Below are 22,952 nucleotides of genomic sequence, written 5' to 3' on the forward strand. Positions count from 1 at the left end.
TATCCAGTTTGCCAGTCTGTGTCTTTTAATTGGAGCATTTAGTCCATTAACATTTAAGGTTAATATTGTTATGTGTGAACTTGATCCTGCCATTATGATATTAACTGGTTATTTTGCTCGTTAGTTGATGCATTTCTTCCTAGCCTCTATGGTCTTTACATTTTGGCATGTTTTTGCAATGGCTGGTACCAGTTGTTCCTTTCCATGTTTAGGGCTTCCTTCAGGGTCTCTTGTAAGGCAGGCCTGGTGGTGACAAAATCTCTAAGCATTTGCTTATCTGTAAAGGATTTTATTTCTCCTTCACTTATGAAACTTAGTTTGGCTGGATATGAAATTCTGGGTTTAAAATTCTTTTCTTTAAGAACGTTGAATATTGGCCCCCACTCTCTTGTGGCTTGTAGAGTTTCTGCTGAGAGATTTGCTGTTAGTCTGATGGGCTTCCCTTTGTGGGTAACCTGACCTTTCTCTCTGGCTGCCCTTAAGATTTTTTCCTTCATTTCAACTTTGGTGAATCTGGCAATTATGTGTCTTGGAGTTGCTCTTCTGGAGGAGTATCTTTGTGGCGTTCTCTGTATTTCCTGAATTTGAATGTTGGCCTGCCCTACTAGGTTGGGAAGTTCTCCTGGATGATATCCTGAAGAGTGTTTTCCAACTTGGTTCCATTTTCCCCCTCACTTTCAGGCACCCCAATCAGATGTAAATTTGGTCTTTTTACAGAATCCCATACTTCTTGTAGGCTTTGTTCATTTCTTTTTCTTCTTTTTTCTTTTGGTTTCTCTTCTCGCTTCATTTCATTCATTTGATCCTCAATCGCTGATACTCTTTCTTCCAGTTGATCGAGTTGGGTACTGAAGCTTGTGCATTTGTCACGTATTTCTCGTGTCATGGTTTTCATCTCTGTCATTTCAGTATATGACCTTCTCTGCATTAATTAGTCTAGCTGTCAATTCTTCCACTCTTTATTCAAGATTTTTAGTTTCTTTGTGCTAGGTACGTAATTCCTCCTTTAGCTCTGAGAAGTTTGATGGACTGAAGCCTTCTTCTCTCATCTCGTCAAAGTCATTCTCTGACCAGCTTCAATCCGTTGCTGGCGATGGGCTGTGCTCCTTTGCAGGGGGAGATGCGCTCTTATTTTTTGAATTTCCAGCTTTTCTGCCCTGCTTTTTCCCCATCTTTGTGGTTTTATCTGTCTCTGGTCTTTGATGATGGTGACGTACTGATGGGGTTTTGGTATAGGCGTCCTTCCTGTTTGATAGTTTTCCTTCTGACAGTCAGGACCCTCAGCTATAGGTCTGTTGGAGATTGCTTGAGGTCCACTCCAGACCCTGTTTGCCTGGGTATCAGCAGCAGAGGTTGCAGAAGATAGAATATTGCTGAACGGTGAGTGTACCTGTCTGATCCTTACTTTGGAAGCTTCCTCTCAGGGGTGTACTCCACCCTGTGAGGTGTGGGGTGTCAGACTGCCCCTAGTGGGGGATGTCTCCCAGTGAGGCTACTCAGGGGTCAGTGACCTACTTGAGCAGGCAGTCTGTCCCTTCTCAGATCTCAACCTCCGTGTTGGGAGATCCACTGCTCTCTTCAAAGCTGTCAGACAGTGTCGTTCGCGTCTGCTCAGGCCTCTGCTCCTTCCCCTGTTGTTTTTTTTGCTGAGCCCTGCCCCCAGAGGTGGAGTCTATCGAGACAGGCAGGTTTCCTTGAGCTGCTGTGAGCTCCACCCAGTTCGAGCTTCCCAGTGGCTTTGTTTACCTACTTAAGCCTCAGCAATGGCGGGCGACCCTCCCCCAGGCTCGCTGCTGCCTCGCGGTTAGGTCGCCACATACTGCTGTGTTAACAATGAGGAAGGCTCCGTGGGCATGGGACCCTCCCGGCCAGGTGAGGGGATATATTCTTCTGGTGTGCTCGTTTGCTTAAAGCGCGGTATTGGGGTGGGAGTTCCCCGATTTTCCAGGTGTTGTGTGTCTCAGTTCCCCTGGCTAGGAAAAGGGATTCCCTTCCCCCTTGTGCTTTCCAGGTGAGGCGATGCCTCGCCCTGCTTCAGCTCTCGCTGGTCAAGCTGCAGCAGCTGACCAGCACCGATTGTCCGGCACTCCCTAGTGAGATGACCCCAGTACCTCAGTTGAAAACGCAGAAATCACCGGTCTTCTGTGTCGCTCCCGCTGGGAGTTGGAGACTGGAACTGTTCTTATTCGGCCATCTTGCTCCGCCCCTCGAATTTAATTTCTAAGGGCGGTTTTATTGCATTTTCTACAGTTTCATAGCATCAATATCTCCTCACATCTCTTCAAGGAGATGAAAACTATATTTCTGAAGTTTATTCTCCCTCCATGTTTTCAATGTTTTTCTTTTGTCGTATGCTTTTTTTGTGGATTGCAGAAATATATTAATAATCAAACACATCATTTAATCAATCTTCTGTGCCATAGAAATTCATCAGGATGCCTATAACAAAGACCACTGGGAGGCTGAGGAGTGCTTGAACCCAGGAGTTGAAGCGTGTGGTGAACTATGATAGGGCCACTGCACTCCAGCCTGGGTGATAGAGCAAGACCCTGACTCACACACACACAAAAAAGTCACTTTTAGCTAGATTACCATATTTCAATCTAATTGGCACTTGGGGGAATGCTGAATATCAGGCCTTTTATTGTCATCGCATACTATTTTTAAAGTCTTCCAGGTTATAAGTTTTCCTTAAATTTCTGATGATTCTTGGCTGCCTGCTCATGGTTAAGAATGGAAGGACAAATGGAATCTAATTAAACTTAAGAGCTTTCTGAGTCATTGTAAAATATTCAAAGAGCAACTGGACACATACATCTCCCCAAGACTGAACTACGAAGTAATCGAATACCAGAATAGACCAATAAAACGTTCTAAAATTAAGGCAGTAATGTGTAGCCTACCAACCAAGAAAAGCCTAGGACCAGACAGATTTACAGTTGTATTCAAAGGTACATAGAAGAGCTGGTACCATTTTAGTAAAACAATTCCAAGTAATTGAAAAGGAGAGACTACTCCCTAACTCATTTTATGAGGCCAGCATCGTCCTGTGTTAGCAAAACCTGGCAGAGATACAACAAAAAAACAAAACTTCAGGCCAATATCTCTGATGACTATCAATTTTTACTAGAACAGTTCCAAATAATTGAAAAGGAGAGACTACTCCCTAACTCATTTTATGAGGCCAACATCATCCTGTTCCCAAAACCTGGCAGAGATACAACAAAAAACAAAACTTCAGGCCAATATCTCTGATGACTATCAGTGCAAAAATCCTCAATAAAACACTGGCAAATCAAATCCAGCAGCGCATCAAAAAGCTTATTCACCACGATCAAGTCAGCTTCATCACCAGTATGCAAGGCTGGTTCAACATATGAAAATCAATAAATGTAATTCATCACATAAACAGAACTAAAGACAAAAACCTACAAGATTATCTCAAAAGATGCAGAAAAGGCCTTCAATAAAATTCATCATCCCTTCATATTAAAAACTCTCAATAAACTAGGTGTTGATGGGACATACTTCAAATAAGAGCCATTTATGACAAACCCACAACCAATATCATAGTGAATGGGCAAAAGCTGGAAGCATCCTCCTTGAAAACCTGCACAAGACAAAAATGCTTGCTCTCTCACCACTTCTATTCAACATAGTATTGGAAGTTCTGGCCAGGGCAATGAGACTATTTCTTAAAGAAACTCCCATCCCCTTCACCCCATCTTGCACCCTCTTGGCCTGGTCAGATTTCCAGGAAGAAGCCTTCTAGTCACTTGTCTAAAGAGTAAAGTTTTGGCTGTCAGATTTCTGAGAGCTAATGGGAGAAGGCTGTTGGTGATTACCAATTCATATTAGTAAGTATAGTCTATTATTTCCCATTGTGCAGATGTGATAAATATGCCCCCAACTGTTTACAGTATCTTCTAGTCCAGAAATTCTCTTTTTTCTTTCTCCAAAAGTAAACTTTCTGTCAGGATTGGGGTGGGTATGTTGAGGGGGACAGGAGATTTGAGATTGTAAATACACCTTTAAAACAAAATTTTCCTTATTTTATCTCAGACCACCAAAAACTTCTACCAAAAGCACCTGGTATTGCCTGTTCCTAAACATTTTAGAAATTCTGTGCTGTAGATTGCACAGCTTCTTGGCTTTCATTGTTACTGGTTTGAGATGAATCCTTCTTGGCTAAGCCTTTTCAGCTTTCAAAATTCTATTGTTGTGCTCTGCAGTATATTTGTAGGTATATTCTTTTTTTAAATTTTTTCTTTAATGTGGTTTCAGGAGAGAGGAAATGGAGACGTATGTTTTCACATTTTAACCCAAAAGATTATATTTTTGTTTTTAAGACTTTAGAAATATGAAATAAAATTTGATCCATTAAAATGACGTCTCACCACTCCTATTCAACATAGTATTGGAAGTTCTGGTCAGGGCAATCTGGCAAGAGAAAGAAATAAAGGTATTCAAATAAAAAGAGAGGAAATCAAATTGTCTCTGTTTGCGAATGACATGATTGTATACTTAGAAAACCCCATCGTCTCAGCCCAAAATCTCCTTAAGGTGATAAGCAACTTCAGCAAAGTCTCAGAATATAAAATCAAGGTGCTAAAATCACAAGCATTCCTATACACTAATAATAGACAAACAGAGAGCCAAATCATGAGTGAACTCCCACTCACAATTGCTAAAAGGAGAATAAAATACCTAGACACAATTTACAAGGGATGTGAAGGACCTCTTCAAGGAGAGCTACAAACTACTACTCAAGGAAATAAGAGAGGACACATAAAAAAATGGAAAAACATTCCACCCTCATGGGTAGGCAGAATCAGTATCACGAAAATGGCCACGTTGCCCAAAGTAATTTATAGATTCCATGCCATCCCCATCAAGCTACCACTGACTTTCTTCACAGAATTAGAAAAAAAAAACTACTTTAAATTTCATATGGAACCAAAAAAGAGCCTGCTTTGCCAAGACAATCTTAAGCAAAAATAACAAACCTGGAGGCATCATGCTACCTGACTTCAAACTATACTACAATGCTACAGTAACAAAAACAGCCTGGTACTGGTAACAAAACAGATATATAGAACAGAACAGAGACCTCAGAAATAGTACCACACATCTAAAACCACCTGATCTTTGACAAACATGACAAAAACAAGCAATGCAGAAAAGATTCCCTATTTAATAAATGGTGTTGGGAAAACTGGCTAGTCACATGCAGAACACTGAAATTGGACCCCTTCCTTACACCTTATACAAAAATTAACTCAAGAAGGATTAAAGACTTAAAAGTAAGACCTAAAACCATAAAAAACCCTAGAAGAAAACCTAGGCAGTACCATTCAGGACATAGGTATGGGCAAAGACTTCATGACTAAAACACCAAAAGCAATGGCAATAAAAGCCAAAATCGACAAACAGGATCTAATTACACTAAAGAGCTTCTCCACAGAAAAAGAAACTATAATCAGAGTGAACAGGCAACCTACAGAATGGGAGAAAATTTTTGCAAACTATCCATCTGACAAAGGGCTAATTTCCAGAATCTACAAAGAACTTAAACAAATTTACATGAAAAAACAAACAACTCCATCAAAAAGTGGGCAAAGGATATGAACAGACTGTTCTCAAAAGAAGACATTTATGCAGCCAACAAACATATGAAAAAAAGCTCATCATCACTTTGGATTAGAGAAATGCAAATCCAAACCACAATGGGATACCATATCACGCTGGTTTGAATGGCAATCATTAAAAAGTCAGGAAACAACAGGTGCTGGAGAGGGTATGGAGAAATAGGAACACTTTTACACTGTTGGTGGGAGTGTAAATTAGTTCAACCATTGTGGAAGACAGTGTGGCAATTCCTCAAGGTTCTAGAACCAGAAATATCATTTGACCCAACAATCCCATTACTGGGTATATACCCAAAGGATTATCAATCATTCTACTATAAAAACACATGCACACATATGTTTATTGCAGCACTGTTTACAAGAGCAAACATTTGGAACCAACCCAAATGCCCATCAATGATAGACTGGATAAAGAGAATGTAGTGCATATACACCACGGAATACTATGCAGCCATAAAAAAGGATGAGTTCATGTTCTTTGCAGGGGCATGAACGAAGCTGGTAACCATCATTCTCAGTAAACTAACACAAGAACAGAAAATCGAACACCACATGTTCTCACTCATAAGTGGGAGTTGAACAATGAGAACACATGGACACAAGGAGGAGAATATCACACACCAGGGCCTGTTGGGGGGTGGGGGACTAGGGGAGGGATAGCATTAGGAGAAATACCTAATGTAGATGATGGGTTGATAGGTGCAGCAAACCACCATGGCAGGTGTATACCTATGTAACAAACCTGCATGTTCTGCACATGTACCCCAGAACTTAAAGTATAATTTTAAAAAGAAAAAATTATTTTATAAAAATGATGTCTGACTTAGAAGGGTGAAGTTCTAGGAAAAAATTGTTTGTTCAGTTTGTAAGTCTGCCTTCTTGTGTTTAACATACCTATATGTCAGATAGGTAGGTATATTGGGTGAGTAAGTGTGAATTGAATTGTCTAAGGGAATTTGATTAATTATGTATGTAAGGGGTATTGAATGTTTCAAAAGGATTTAACCTGTTAAACTTTTCAGTTATACAATATTCAAAGGTAATATTGACTAATTTTCAGTTTCAAGTGAAAGCAAGGTTTCATTTTTTGTCAAAAGTTCAGAAATAAAATACAAATTTTCAATTGATGTATGGTGTTAAGTAAAGCTATCTTTTATTTATTTTTCAATTTTAATTTTATTTTTCCATAGGTTTTTGGGTTAGAGGTGGTATTTGGTTACATGTGTAAGTTCTCTAGTGGTGATTTGTAAGATTTTGGTGCACCCATCATCCATGCATAGACCGCACCATATTTGTAGTCTTTTATCCCTTGCCCCCTTTCTTTCTTTCCCCCAAGTCCTCAAAGTCTGTTGTATCATTCTAATGCCTTTGCGTCCTCATAGCTTAGCTCCCACATATCAGTAAGAACATATGATATTTGGTTTTCCATTGCTGAGTTACATCACTTAGAATAATGGTCTCCAATCTCAACCAGGTTACTGCATGGCTGCATAGTATTCCATTATATGTGTATATATATATACAGACACACTACAGTTTCTTTATCCACTCGTTGATTGATAGGAATTTGGGTTGGTTCTATGATTTTGCAATTGTGAATTGTGTTGCTATAAACATGTGTGTGCAAGTATCTTTTTCGAATAATGACTTCTTTTCTTCTGGGTAGATACCCAGTAGTGGGATTGGTGGATCAAAGGGTAGTTCTACTTTTAGTTCTTTAAGGAATCTCCACACTGTTTTCCATAGTGGCTGTACTAGTTTAAATTCCCACCAGCAGTGTAGAAGTCTTCCCTGTTCACCGCATCCATGTCAACATTTACTGTTTTTTGATTTTTTGATTATGGCCATTCTTGCAGGACTAAGGTCGTATTGCTTTGTGGTTTTGATTGGCATTTCCCTGATCATTAGTGGTGTTGAGTATTTTTTCATATGTTTATTGACCATTTGTGTATCTTCTTTTGAGAATTCTCTATTCACGTCCTTAACCTCCTTCTTGAAGGGATTGTTTACTTTTTTCTTACTGATTTGTTTGAATTTGTTGTAGATTCTGGATATTAGTCCTTTATCAGATGTATAGATTATGAAGATTTTCTCCATTGCCTGTTTACTCTGTAAAGCTATACTCTAAAATGTATAATTTTAATAAATTAAATATTAATCAAAATATAGAAAATAACAGGGAGAATTTCTTTCCATGCATGAAAGCCTGCTCCTCTACCTCTAGATGTTAAGGGATCACCAAAAAAATTTTCTGTCATGGATAGTGTTCAATACTGTATTTCAATAATCAAGAAGAGGAAAAAATAAGCATAAATATCAAAAAGTATAAAGAAAATTATATTGCTTGAGAAAAATTTGCTTGCCCATATACAAATACAAAATAACCAAAAGAATAGCTATTAAAACAGGAAACAACACAATGAAGATACGAAAGCTAAGGCAGGGCAGACTAATCCTGAGGGTTTGCAGTATTCAAGAGTAAGTGGGGTTAGAATGGATTGGAGTGTGAGCAGAAGTCATAAAGAGAATGGATGGAGAAACTTTGTTTTTTTTTTTTGAATTGTCAGTCCCAGGTTACAGGCAGGATATGGGACATAGGAAAGGTAACTTTCATGGATGACTCCAAGGTGTATGGGATAAACAAATTTGAAGATGGTAGTGCAGTTTACTAAATGTAGGAAAACTAGAGGAAGACTAGATTGACTGTGGTTGAGAGTCGGCCCTTAAGAATTCAGTTATAGGAATGAGTTTTAAAGATAACCTGTTGGGCACCTATATGGAAATATTGAGTAGGATGATACAGACACGGAGCCCAGAAAAATCATCTGGGCTGGCAATAGATACTGTTTTAAATCTTGTAGTGAGCTCCATCATGAAAACAGAAAAGTAGAGGAACAGGAATAGAAAGCCACTGTTTAGTTTGTCACACATGATGGTAAATTAATTCATAGTCTGTAACAACTATAAAACTGTTCAGTCCTACATAATGGATTTAAACTGTATTTTGAATTTGTTAGACAACATAGATTATTTTCATGTATCAGAAACATTTTTCTTTAGTTAGAGACCATTAAGCCACTTCTTTGTATGGCACTATGCTATTAATATGCTGTATAAATTAATCTGAATGGGAGTAACTTGTACTTTCTGTTAGGTTTAAAATATTCTCCACCTTCCTCTTTGCACATGGAATTTAAAAGCCAAAAGAGAACTCAAGTCCACATAGTTCCAACCCCTGTCTCCTGCCTGGATGTCATCCATGATCTTTCTGACAAGTGGTGCTGACCTTCTGCTTGAGCACCTGCAGTGACAGGGAGCACTCACATTCATAAGAAAGTTCATACAATTTTTAACATCTTTAATTATTTTAAATTTTCCTTCATACTGATCCAAAACATTTTTTCCTATATTTTCCAACCATGATTCTTACCGTGCTTTAATAGTCATTAGGATATAAATTTTTCAAGTATTTCATGACCATTAGTGTGAATTTTCTGATACACCGTCATAGCATCAGTGTTCAATGTAGCAGGTTTCTGAGTTCTGTCCAGTAGTCTCCTCACTTCTGTCATCATTTCTCTAAACTCAGGGAGCTCCCAGTACTCTGGATATGATCTGAGTAGTGCAAAGTCAGTTCCACTATGGTCCATCTTGTTTGGACACTGAATGTCTATCAATACAGCCCAAGATTAATTTGAGCTTTTTTGAATAGAACTACATTACAATATCATCTCATGTTGGAGCTTGAAATCTATTAAAAACTTTTTATGTACCAGCTGCTAATCATGTCTGCTCCCCTCAGAACTGATACATTTGATTTTTTAAACTGAATTATATGGTCTCGCTGTTCGCTTATAAAATTTGATCTTCCTAACTTGACCAGTCCTTTCAGCTAGTCAATAATTTTTTGAAGCCTGGATTTTTTTTTTTTTTTTTTTTTTAGATGGAGTCTCGCCTTTGTCCCCTAGGCTGGAGTGTAATGGCATGATCTTGGCTTACTGCAACCTTCACCTCCTAGGTTCAAGTGATTCTCTTGCCTCAGCCTCCCAAGTAGTTGGGATTGCAGGCACCTGCCACCTTATCCAGATAAATTTTTTCGTATTTTTAGTAGAGATGGGGTTTCACCATGTTGGCCAGGCCAGTCTCAAACTCCTGACTTCAGGTGATCCACCTGCCTGTACCTCCCAAACTGTTGGGATTATAGGCGTGTGCACTGTGCCCAGCCTGAAGCCTGGTTTTGTCCTCTAGTACAGTATAGTTGACATTACTTGAAATTCTATAAGCAAAGTTGACATTTGTGCTCAAGGCATTTTCACATGTTGTTTTACTTAACACTCACAATATCAGGTGCAGTATTTTGACAGGTCTTTTCAATCACTGCAGACAGTGTAGCACATGTAGGTAGGAGAGAAAAGTGGGATCTGAATCCCAGTGCAACCACATTAGCTGTGTAGTCTTGAAAAATTTCATTCCTCTCTTTGATTCTTTTTCCTTATCTGTAAAACAGGGATAATTATAAATATATTACCTATTTATTGTGAGAAAGAAATGGAATAATTCCCATAAACTACTTAGCACAGTGCCTGAACATGATACATCTTCAATAAGTGTTAGCTTTTGCTTTTAGTGATTCCTTTCCATTAAGGGAAATGAGATCTGGCAGGTCGAGATTACTTTCTGAGGGTCACAAGCCAGAGAATGAATCAGGGTTTGGTGATTGGTCTCTGACAGTATGGAATTTAGTCCACAGGCAGTAGAGGTTTAAATCATTGGATTTTAACTTTGCTGTTATCATTTGCTAGTTAGATGGCCTTGCATTAGTTATTTAAATCTACTTAAAGTCAGTTTTCTTATCTGTAAAGTGGAGAATTTAATATTTCCATCAAAGATTGTTAGGAGAATTTAATGAATAATGTTCACAAGACCGTAATATATGGCTCCACAAAGGATCCTCCTCTTTCCTTTTCTCCTTGCTTAATCTACCTCTTTTCCTTCCACTAAACCTGTGGGGTCTAAATGAGATAAGATATGAAAAGCCCTCAGTCTATAGTATGGCATACAAAATGCATTCACTAAATGAGAGCTAATTTTACAACATTTTATACCTATGGAACTTGAGGAAATGATAATATATTTGAGTGCTCTATTTATTGTGCCTAATATAAACCAAGATACAATCTTTACCTCTGATATAATCTCAAATTTATTTAATTTTAATTTTTATGTGTTTTAACATTTAAATGTTTTAGATTTAAAAATATGTAACAACCTGAGAGAGTGGAATCAAGTGATATTCAGATAACCTAGGTCCTACAAGAGTTGAGAAAAGTGAAGGGGGAAAGTTGACTGGTATAGTCAGAAGATTTATGAAGAAAGTTCCATTCAGGATGGGCTATAAAAGATGAGTAGAATTTGAAGATCTATGCCAGAAGAAGAAACCATGAAGAACGAGAAAGAAAACTACTTTGCCTCTCACATATAGAGGTAGTTATGAAACTATGAAAGGGTTGTTGAAGAGAAATAGACCTGAAAGAGAATTTGAACTTCATTAGTTAAACATGTGCCTGAAAAAGATTGATTTAAATGGATTTTAACAAAAATATAAAATAAGTTACATTTCTGTGCCCATTCATACTGTGTCTAATGAATATTTACTATTTACTGGGCACCGTACTGTGTATACATTTAATGCTCACAAGAATCTATGAGGGAGACAAAAATATTATTTTCGTTTTACTTGTGGGGAAACAGAAGCTCAGAAAGATTCGATAACTCATGTGAGGTCATATGATCAGTACATGATAGAGCTTAGATTGACTGAGAGAGTTGGGTTCAAGAGACTCTGCTCTCAGCTATCTAGTAGTAGGGGAGATATACACCTGGCGGTCAGTATCTCACCTGTTCTGGGTTTTAGGCATTCTTTAATCCAGTCGTGATAGGATCACTCCTTTAACATAAGGTATTGAGTGGCCGTTTGGGAATTTTGCCACCTGTGAGGTATCTGCTATGTCTGTTTTGGTATAGTAGTTTGGGTGGGAAAGGGCACAAGATAGTTACAGATAATAGTTGTCCTGAATTTTTTGTGCACGATTCTCAAAGTTTTTCTATTTGTGGCTGAATCCCCTGCAAAATGTAACTCAGTCCTCTCATTTTTGACATTTCTTCAAGTTTTTCATTTCTGTGCTAATTTCTTTGCCTTCCCTTTCTGCCCTGCTGAGTCGCAGGCAGCATGTTGAAAATTCAACTTCAGCAAAGTCTCAGGATACAAAATTAATGTGCAAAAATCACAAGCATTCTTATAGACCAGTAACAGACAAACAGAGAGCCAAATCAGGAATGAACTTCCATTCACAATTGCTTCAAAGAGAATAAAATACCTAGGAATCCAACTTACAAGGGATTTAAAGGACCTCTTCAAGGAGAACTACAAACCACTGCTCAGTGAAATCAAAGAGGACACAAACAAATGGAAGAACATACCATGCTCATGGATAGGAAGAATCAATATCGTGAAAATGGCCATACTCCCCAAGGTTATTTATAGATTCAATGCCATCCCCATCAAGCTACCAATGAGTTTCTTCACAGAATTGGAAAAAACTGCTTTAAAGTTCATATGGAACCAAAAAAGAGCCCGCATTGCCAAGACAATCCTAAGTCAAAAGGACAAAGCTGGAGGCATCACGCTACCTGACTTCAAACTATACTACAAGGCTACAGTAACCAAAACAGCATGGTACTGGTACCAAAACAGAGATATAGACCAATGGAACAGAACAGAGTCCTCAGAAATAATACCACACATCTACAGCCATCTGATCTTTGACAAACCTGAGAGAAACAAGAAATGGGGAAAGGATTCCCTATTTAATAAATGGTGCTGGGAAAATTGGCTAGCCAGTAAGTAGAAAGCTGAAACTGGATCCTTTCCTTACTCCTTATACGAAGATTAATTCAAGGTGGATTAGAGACTTAAATGTTAGACCTAATACCATAAAAACCTTAGAAGAAAATCTAGGTAGTACCATTCAGGACATAGGCATGGGCAAGGACTTCATGTCTAAAACACCAAAAGCAACGGCAGCAAAAGCCAAAATAGACAAATGGGATCTAATTAAACTAAAGAGCTTCTGCACAGCAAAAGAAACTACCATCAGAGTGAACAGGCAACCTACAGAATGGGAGAAAATTTTTGCAATCTACTCATCTGACAAAGGGCTAATATCCAGAATCTACAAAGAACTCAAACAAATATACAAGAAAAAAACAAACAACCCCATCAAAAAGTGGGCAAAGGATATGAAGCAGACATTTCTCAAAAGAAGATATTCATACAGCCAACAGACACATGAAAAAATGCTCATCATCACTCGCCATCAGAGAAATGCAAATCAAAACCACAATGAGATACCATCTCACACCAGTTAGAATGGCAATCATTAAGAAGTCAGGAAACAACAGGTGTTGGAGAGGATGTGGAGAAATAGGAACACTTTTACACTGTTGGTGGGATTGTAAACTAGTTCAACCATTATGGAAAACAGTATGGCGATTCCTCAAGGATCTAGAACTAGATGTACCATATGACCCAGCCATCCCACTACTGGGTATGTACCCAGAGGATTATAAATTATTCTACTACAAAGACACATGCACACATATGTTTATTGCGGCACTATTCACAATAGCAAAGACTTGGAATCAACCCAAATGTCCATCTGTGACAGACTGGATTAAGAAAATGTGGCACATATACACCATGGAATGCTATGCAGCCATAAAAAAGGATGAGTTTGTGTCCTTTGTAGGGACATGGATGCAGCTGGAAACCATCATTCTTAGCAAACTATCATAAGAAGAGAAAACCAAACACCACATGTTCTCACTCATAGGTGGGAACTGAACAATGAGATCACTTGGACTCGGGAAGGGGAACATCACACACTGGGGACTATCATGGGGAGGGGGGAGGGGGGAAGGATTGCATTGGGGAGTTATACATGATATAAATGATGAATTGATGGGTGCTGACGAGTTGATGGGTGCAGCACACCAACATGGGACAAGTATACATATGTAACAAACCTGCACGTTATGCACATGTACCCTAGAACTTAAAGTATAATAAAAAAAAAAAAAAAGAAAATTCGTCAGCGCTGTGCAGTAGGCAACCAGGTTGCTTATAGACAATCTGTCATTAGGCCCTTGAAAAAGGGCCCCTTAAAGTTAGAAAAGCCTACATGGGTACAGAATATGTTGCCTGGCACCAGGTGTAATCAGAGTTTAAAAAGCAACAGTTAAGAGAAAGGTAAAGTTTTCCTTTGAACTAAGCACACAGCTTAACTGATGCCAGCACAGCAGCTGTCATCAGGTGAAGGCAATGAGACTTGCTTCAACCTCATTTCATGTGACATAAAATTAAAGCAAAACAAATGAAAAGCAAGCAAGCAAATGAAAACTTACCTCTTCTCTGCTTTGTATTGAAGAGACACTGTGAACAAAGGTAACATTATTATTAACTCAAATAAATAAAAACATGAAGATTAACCTTTACTGATAAGACCAGTTCTTTTAGTTTGTAACATTACCTTGCTGCCTCTTGTAATGTTTTTCTGCATTGACCTTCTTGATGGCAAGATACTCCTGCAGTATATAGTCCCTGACAAATAGTCTAGGGAGTATTTGATAAAAATGGCAAACTGACTTTATTGATTTATGGAAATCTGGGACAATTAATGAGTTTATAATAGATTTTATAACACTTTTATAAAAGTTTTAATTAATGATCATGTAGTAATATAAATAGTAATAGCTTCTTGTGGACACTTCATTCCTTTAAGAAAGTATTAGTTAACAAAAAAATTAGCTGGGTGTGGTGGTGCGTGCCTGTGGTCGCAGCTACTTGGGAGGCTGAGGTGGGAGGATTGCTTGAGTCCAGGAGGTGAAGGTTGCAGTGAGCTGAGATCACATCACTGCACTTCAGCCTGGATGATGGAGTGAGACTCTATCTTTGAAAAAAAAAGAGAAAGAAAATATTAGTTTTATAACCTAGTGTCATTGATAATTAATTGTGGTAACCACTAAAGCTATGAAGAAATGTTTGCATACTTTCATCAGCTGGAGTCTTCATTGTCTCCTGGGGCAAGATTCTGATGACACAGGGGATATTTTCTGTTTGTTTGTTTGTTTAAAAGTAGCTTTTTATGCTAGAACAGTTTCAGGTTCACAGAAAAATTGCAAAGGTATTCCCATATACCTCACACCCAGTTTCCTCTATTATTAACATATGGTACATTTTTCACAATTAGTGAACCATTATTCATACGTTATTATTAACTGAAGTCCACACTTTATTCAAAACTGCTTAATTGTCACATGGTTTCCCTCTTCTGTTCCTAAATCCCATCCAGATTACCGCATTACATTTAGTAGTCACATCGCTTTTGGTCCCTCTGAGCGACACAGCTGATATTTAAGAAATACTTTATCAGAGAAATCATACATCTATATCTAATAAAAAGATCTCACATATAATTCTTAAAATGACTCATAGCTTTTGTACAGTCAGAATACAAACAACAGAAATAGCAAGGAGATAATAAGTGTTAACAAGGGTGTAGAGAAAAAGGGAAGTTTTGAGCACTGTTTGTGGGAATGTAAATTGGTACAGCCATTATGGAAAACATTATGGAGTTTCCTCAAGAAATTAAAACTAGAACTACTATATGACCTAGCAATCTCACCACTAGGTATATAGTCAAAGGAAATGAAATCACTATGTCAAAGAGATAGCTATATTCTGATATTCATTGCAACATTATTCATAATAGCAAAGATATGGAAACAACCTACATGTCTATTAACATAAATGGATAAAGAAAATGTAATATACATATATGTACATAATACATATATATGTATTATTTGGCTATAAAAAAGAAGAAAATCCTATTACTTGTGACAACATGGATGAATCTGGAGAACATTATGCTAAGTGAAATGAACCAGACACAGAAAAATAATAATGTATGAGTTCACTTGTATATAGAATCTAAAAAAGTTGAACGCATAGAAGCAGAGAGTAGAACAATGCTTACCAGGGGCTGGGGAGTGGGATATGTTGATCAAAGGGTACAAACTTTCAGTTACAAGATAATAAGTTATGGGGATGTAACATACAGCATGGTGACCATAGTTAAAAGTATTATATTGTTTATTAGAAGTTTGATAAGAGTAGATTTTAAGTGTCCTCACCACATACACATAGATGCAAAAAATGGTAACCATGATCGTGATAAATATGTTAATTAATTTGACTGGGGTAATCAGTGTACAATGGATATATATGTATATAAAAGCATGTAGTACACCTCAAACAGTTATTATTTATCAGTTAAGAGCTGGTACCATTCCTTCTGAAACTATTTCAAACAATAGGAAAAGAGGGACTCCTCCCTAACTCATTTTATGAGGCCAGCATCATTCTGATACCAAAATATGGCAGAGACACACAAAAAAAGAAAATTTCAGGCCAATATCCCTGATGATCATCAATGCAAAAATCCTCAGTATAATACTGGCAAACTGAATCCAGCAGCACATCAAAAAGCTTATCTACCATGATCAAGTCGGCTTCATCCTTGGGATGCAAGGCTGGTTCAACATATACAAATCAATAAACATAATCCATCACATAAACGAAACCAATGACAAAAATCACATAATCATGTCAATAGATGCAGAGAAAGGCCCTTGATAAAATCCAACATCCCTTTATGCTAAAAACTATCAATAAACTAGGTATTGATGGAACGTATCTCAAAATAATAAGAGCTATTTATGAAAAACTCACAGCCAATATCACACTGAATGGGCAAAAGCTGGAAGCATTTCCTTTGAAAACCGGCACAAGACAAGGATATCCTCTCTCAACTCTCCTATTCAACATAGTATTGGAAGTTCTGTCCAGGGCAATCAGGCAAGAGAAAAAAATAAAGGGTATTCAGATAGGCAGTGAGGAAGTCAAATTGTCACTGTTTGCAGATAACATGATTATATATTTAGAAAACCCCATTGTCTCAGCCCCAAATCTCCTTAAGCTGATAAGGAGCTTCAGCAAAGTCTCAGGATGCAAAATCAATGTGCAAAAATCACAAACACTCCTATACACCAATAATAGACAAACAGAGAGCCAAATCATGAGTGAACTCCCACTCACAATTACTACAAAGAGAATAAAATACCTAGGAATTCAACTTACAAGGGATGTGAAGGACCTCTTCAAGGAGAACTACAAATCACTGCTCAAGGAAATAAGAGAGGGCACAAACAAATAGAAAAACATTCTATGCTCATGGATAGGAAGAATCAATACTGTGAACATGGCCATGTTGCCCAAAGTAATTTATAGATTCAATGCTATCCCCATCAAGCTACCATTGACTTTCTTCACAGAATTAGAAAAAAGTACTTTAAATTTCATGTGGAACCAAAAAAGAGCCCGGCATTGCCAAGACAATCCTAAGCAAAAAGGACAAAGCTGGAGGCATCATGCTACCTGGCTTCAAACTATACTACAAGGCTACAGTAACCAAAACAGCATGGTACTGGTAACAAAAAAATATATAGGCCAATAGAACAGAACAGAGGCCTCAGAAACAACACCATACATCTACAATTATCTGGTCTTTGACAAACATAACAAAAACAAGCAATGGGGAAAGGATTCCCTATTTAATAAATGGTGTTGGGAAAACTGTCTAGCCATATGCAGAAAACTGAAACTGGACCCCTTCCTTACACCTTACATAAAAATTAACTCAAGATGGATTAAAGACTTAAATGTAAGAATTAAAGCTATACAAATCCTGGAAGAAAACCTAGGCAATACCTAGGTTTTCAGACATAGGCATGGGCAAAGATTTCATGACTGAAACACCAAAAGCAATGGCAACAAAGCCAAAATTGACAAATGGGATCAAATTAAACTAAAGAGCTTTTGCACAGAAAAAGAAACTATAATCAGAGTGAACAGGCAGCCTACAGAATGGGAGAAAATTTTTGCAATCCATTCATCTGACAAAGGGCTAATATCCGGATCTACAAGGAACTTAAACAAATTTACAAGAAAAAAACAAACAACCTCATCAAAAAGTGGGCAAAGATATGAACAGACACTTCTCAAAAGAAGACATTTATGTGGCCAACAGACACATGAAAAAATGCTCATCATCACTGTCCATCAGAAAAATGCAAATCAAAACCACAATGAGATACCATCTCACACCAGTTAGAATGGCGATCATTAAAAAGTCAGGAAACAAGAGATGCTGGGAATGGTCTTACACTGTTGGTGGGAGTTTAAATTAGTTTAACCATTGTGGAAGACAGTGTGGCAATTCCTCAATGATCTAGAACCAGAAATACCATTTGACCCATCAATCCCATTACTGGGTATATACCCAAAGGATCATAAATCATTCTACTATAAAGACACATGCACATGTATGTTTATTGCAGCACTATTCACAATAGCAAAAACTTGGAACTAACCCAAATGCCAATCAATGATAGACTGGACAAAGAAAGTGTGGCACATGTATACCATGGAATACTATGCAGCCATAAAAAATGATGAGTTCATGTCCTTTGTAGGGACATGGATGCAGCTGGAAACCATCATTCTCAGCAAACTAACACAAGAACAGAAAACCAAACACCGTATGTTCTCACTCATAAGTAGGAGATGAACAATGGGAACACATGGACACAGGGAGGGGAACATCACGCACCAGGGCCTGTCAGGGGTTGGGGGTTAGGGGAGGGATAGCATTAGGAGAAATACCTAATGTAGATGATGGTTTGATTGGTGCAGCAAACCACCATGGCACGTGTATACCTATGTAACAAACTTTGACGTTCTGCATATGCATCCCAGAACTTAAAGTATAACGAAAAAAAAGATAAAAAATAAGAAATAAACAGCACACGAATAGGACACAGTTTAATAGCAAGCATTAATAGCAAAATGTATTTTATAACAGTAATATATGATCATCAGAGACACTTTGAAAAAAATACAGAAAGCTTAAAGAAAATAAAAATTACTGATAATCCCACCACTCAGAAGTATACTTTGCCACTTTTGTTATTTTTGAGAATAATTTTTGAATATAACCTTCCGGTCCTTTTTTATGCTCCTTGCTGTGTATTTTGTGTGGGACATGCAAGTAACTTGATGGATATGTTTTGTTTTAAAGGAGGTCTGCACCTCATCATACTGGAAGTAGTGAAGTGGAGGATGAAGACAATATTCACTGAGGCTCCTCTAAGTCAGAGCTCTCAGACCATAATTCACTTCTATTTTGTTGTTAAACTTCACGAATGAAGAAAGTGTCTGCTCACCTATTTTTTAAAAATCCCTTTCTTAGACAATCTTGTTCCATTTACTTGACTCTAAATGTAATGCAGATTTATCTTTATGGGTGATACAAGGAGACCCAATGGCCAGTGGAATAACCAAAGAGAAAAATTGTTTTTGAAGAGTTATGTAATTTTAGCAGTTACTGATTATGATTCACACATCTTAATGCAAACATTGGCACCTGGATGACAAATGAAGTCATTTGGACATGCTGTTTAGAATGGCAGATTCAGAAGAGTGACAGAAAGCTCATTGCAGTATAGTTTTATAGTTTGTAACTTTGTATGAGCTAATTTTCAGTATTAGGGAACTCAGTTTTCATATATAGAAAAAATAGTATTAAGATCTGTATTACATTTACAAATGAAAAGAATCAATGGGTAATAGTTTGTAAAGTGCTTTTGCTTACCTGTCACCAACTTGGAGCTTTTTCTGTCTAATATGGATGATTTGTAGAACAACATTGTCTAAACCCAAAAGACTTTGGTTAATGTTAAATAAAGTGGAATAAAAATGCAGTAAATCCTTCCTGAGATAATTTAAAAATATTGAGGAAGTCTAATTATATTATATGAATATTTAAGTGTGGATTTTTTTCTTTAAACCTTGTATCTTTGACCAGAAGCATAAATAAATATCCTATAACATAAATGTGCCTTGTATAATAGATGAATATTAAAGAGAAAAAATAGACTCTAGCACTCGGTACCTCCTCTTACTCCTTCTATTTTCTTCCTTTTATTGGTGAACTAAAGGCTTGGTGTAATTTTTACAAAATCTTGGGGCTGTGTGTGGTGGCTCACGCCTGTAATCTCAGCAGTTTGGGAGGCTGAGGCAGGTGGATCACCTGAGGTCAGGAGTTTGGGACCAGCCTGGCCAACATGGTAAAACTCATCTCTACTAAAAATACAAAAACTAGCGGGGTGTGGTGGCAGCTGCCTGTCATCCCAGCAACTCAGGAGGCTGAGGCAGGAGAATTGCTTGAACCCGGGAGGCGCAGGTTGCAGTGAGCCGAGATTGTGCCACTGCGCTCCAGCCTGGGTGACAGAGTCAGACTCCATCTCAAAAAAAAAAAAAAAAAATCTGGATTGAAGTCTTACAGTGTACATTCAAAACAAGAATAAATTTAATCTTTCCCAGCATTCATTTTAACTTGCCTTTTGCTAAATTACAATCAGAAAACAAACTGTTCTGGACAGAATTTCAGGAAACGTGACAGAAAATTATGTATCTACTGTTTTAAAAACTTCCTTGAAGTTAAATTATGATACAAAAGAAGGTCTTTACATATGTTCTTAACGTTTTAACATGATATGTCTAGAAGTTATTGCATAAATACTAATTACAACATTGCAGGGGCTTTTTGGCAGCGAAGAGTTGCATTGCAAAAATAGATCAAACTCAGTCACATTACTTGAAAAGAGGCTTAGTCTGATTATGTTAAAATAATAACTTTTCTAAATTAAGTTGCAACATGTCATTTCTTTAGACAGAAAAAGGTTTATGTCTTGGAACGTATGGCAAGATATATACAGTCATGCATCACTTACCAACAGGGATACATTCCAAAAAATGTGTTGTTAGGTGATTTTTTATTGTGTGAACATTATAGAGTGTACTTACACAAACCTAGATGGCCTATCCTATCACATACCTAGGCTATATAGTATAGTTTATTACTCCTAGGCTACTACCTGTGCAGCATGTCACTGTATTGAATGCTGTAGGCAGTTGTAACACAACTAGAAACATAGAAAAGGCATGGTAAAAATATGCTATTATAATCTTACAGGACTATATATGTGTGGTCTCTTGACTGAAATGTTATGTGGCATTATTATTAAACGTGTGTATTCATATATGTATTAAGATGATATATATGAAATTAAAACTACAATTAACAGTGTTGTATGAGGATCACTAGAATCTTTCCTGAGTTTATGTCTATTTCTTTTTTTATTTTATTTTATTTTATTTTATTTTTATTTTTTATTATACTTTAAGTTCTAGGGTACATGTGCATAACGTGCAGGTTTGTTACATATGTATACTTATGCCATGTTGGTGTGCTGCACCCATCAACTCGTCAGCACCCATCAATTCATCATTTATATCATGTATAACTCCCCAATGCAATCCCTCCCTCCTCCCCCCTCCCCCCTCCCCATGATAGGCCCCAGTGCGTGATGTTCCCCTTCCCGAGTCCAAGTGATCTCATTGTTCAGTTCCCACCTATGAGTGAGAACATGCGGTGTTTGGTTTTCTGTTCTTGTGATAGTTTGCTAAGAATGATGGTTTCCAGCTGCATCCATGTCCCTACAAAGGACGCAAACTCATCCATTTTTATGGCTGCATAGTATTCCATGGTGTATATGTGCCACATTTTCTTAATCCAGTCTGTCACAGATGGACATTTGGGTTGATTCCAAGTCTTTGCTATTGTGAATAGTGCCGCAATAAACATACGTGTACATGTGTCTTTGTAGTAGAATAATTTATAATCCTTTGGGTATATACCCAGTAGTGGGATGGCTGGGTCATATGGTACATCTAGTTCTAGATCCTTGAGGAATTGCCATACTGTTTTCCATAATGGTTGAACTAGTTTACAATCCCACCAACAGTGTAAAAGTGTTCCTATTTCTCCACATCCTCTCCAACACCTGTTGTTTCCTGACTTCTTAATGATTGCCATTCTAACTGGTGTGAGATGGTATCTCATTGTGGTTTTGATTTGCATTTCTCTGATGGCGAGTGATGATGAGCATTTTTTCATGTGTCTGTTGGCTGTATGAATATCTTCTTTTGAGAAATGTCTGTTCATATCCTTTCCCCACTTTTTGATGGGGTTGTTTGTTTTTTTCTCGTATATTTGTTTGAGTTCTTTGTAGATTCTGGATATTAGCCCTTTGTCAGATGAGTAGGTTGCAAAAATTTTCCCCAATTCTGTAGGTTGCCTGTTCACTCTGATGGTAGTTTCTTTTGCTGTGCAAAAGCTCTTTAGTTTAATTAGATCCCATTTGTCAATTTTGGCTTTTGCTGCCGTTGCTTTTGGTGTTTTAGACATGAAGTCCTTGCCCATGCCTATGTCCTGAATGGTAATCTCCTTAAGCTGATAAGCAACTTCAGCAAAGTCTCAGGATACAAAATTAATGTGCAAAAATCACAAGCATTCTTATACACCAGTAACAGACAAGCAGAGAGCCAAATCAGGAATGAACTTCCATTCACAATTGCTTCAAAGAGAATAAAATACCTAGGAATCCAGCTTACAAGGGATGTAAAGGACCTCTTCAAGGAGAACTACAAACCACTGCTCAGTGAAATCAAAGAGGACACAAAGAAATGGAAGAACATACCATGCTCATGGATAGGAAGAATCAATATCGTGAAAATGGCCATACTCCCCAAGGTTATTTATAGATTCAATGCCATCCCCATCAAGCTACCAATGAGTTTCTTCACAGAATTGGAAAAAACTGCTTTAAAGTTCATATGGAACCAAAAAAGAGCCCGCATTGCCAAGACAATCCTAAGTCAAAAGGACAAAGCTGGAGGCGTCACGCTACCTGACTTCAAACTATATTACAAGGCTACAGTAACCAAAACAGCATGGTACTGGTACCAAAACAGAGATATAGACCAATGGAACAGAACAGAGTCCTCAGAAATAATACCGCACATCTACAGCCATCTGATCTTTGACAAACCTGAGAGAAACAAGAAATGGGGAAAGGATTCCCTATTTAATAAATGGTGCTGGGAAAATTGGCTAGCCATAAGTAGAAAGCTGAAACTGGATCCTTTCCTTACCCCTTATACGAAGATTAATTCAAGATGGATTAGAGACTTAAATGTTAGACCTAATACCATAAAAACCC

Source organism: Rhinopithecus roxellana, chromosome 4, assembly GCF_007565055.1.
Source record: "Rhinopithecus roxellana isolate Shanxi Qingling chromosome 4, ASM756505v1, whole genome shotgun sequence".
NCBI lineage: Eukaryota > Metazoa > Chordata > Mammalia > Primates > Cercopithecidae > Rhinopithecus > Rhinopithecus roxellana.